The sequence below is a fragment of the Schistocerca piceifrons genome, chromosome 4 (genome assembly GCF_021461385.2).
Source record: "Schistocerca piceifrons isolate TAMUIC-IGC-003096 chromosome 4, iqSchPice1.1, whole genome shotgun sequence".
NCBI lineage: Eukaryota > Metazoa > Arthropoda > Insecta > Orthoptera > Acrididae > Schistocerca > Schistocerca piceifrons.
The window spans coordinates 636,648,586-636,649,739 of NC_060141.1; positions in this window are offsets into that span (position 1 = coordinate 636,648,586).

Consider the following 1,154-nt stretch of genomic DNA (forward strand, 5'->3'; position numbering starts at 1 on the left):
ATGTGGAACGCAGTTGTCAGTATGACATACACCTACTGAGTGGTTTTATATGACGACTTGGGGGCAATCTGGGTCTCCCACTGGACCTAACATTTTAACTGAAAATAAGACGAATGTCGTTCGTGTTTTAAGATTTTGTGTGATGTCAGGACTTCTTCCCAAAATAGTTCAAATGGCTCTAAGCACTATGGGACTTAACATCTGAGATCATCAGTCTCCTAGACTTAGAACTACTTAAACCTAACTAACCTAAGGACATCACCCACATCCATACCCGAGGCGGGAATCGAACCTGCGACCGTAGCAGTCGGCGGTTCCGGACTGAAGCGCTTAGAACCGCTCGGCCACCGCGGCCGGCTCTTCCCAAAATGTTGGGTGTAGATCTTACTGTGTCGCAGAGTGGCTCGGTCGCCCATTATTTCTAAGGAGTCACCTAGCCACAATCATCTGTCCCGTTTGTTTTATCCAGTTAATCTACTATGTTTTGTCTGACTTTTATTGTTCGTCTTTCATGAAGCTCACCATCTCAGAGCTGTGTTTTCAGTTCTTTTGTGAGCATGGTTTTCCAATTTAATGTTATTTTTTACTCGATTTTCATCATGCTCGTCTCAAGGCAAGGACGCGGATGAACGCACTGTCTAGCGCCTTGATCCACGAATCATAACTATCATTACACACGAGTTGCCGACTAAACTAAACACCTAGGGTTTAAATTACGAACAACTTAGAACAGCAGCAACAACATGGAAAACGTTTTATTGGCAGAACACTTGGAAGGTGAAACAAATCCACTAAAAAGACTGCCTACAATACGTTCGCATGCCCTCTTCTGGAGCATTACTGCGTGGTATGGGACGGGGCGAATTGACGAATGACACCGAAAAAGATTAAAGTTTTGCATCCTCAAGAAACTGGGGAGTGGCAATCATTAAAACAAAGTAGTTTTTCGGCTCGCGGAGATATTACACGAAAATGTGATCACGAAAATTCTCCTTCGATTACCAATTTTTTTTACTCTCACCTATTCGTACAGAAGTAGAAAGGTCGTCGTAATAAAATAAGAGAAATCAGTACTTGCACGGAAAGACCCGGGTGGCCATTTTTTCTACATGCTATCCGAGAGTGAAATGGTACAAAAACAGCCTAAGAGTCAT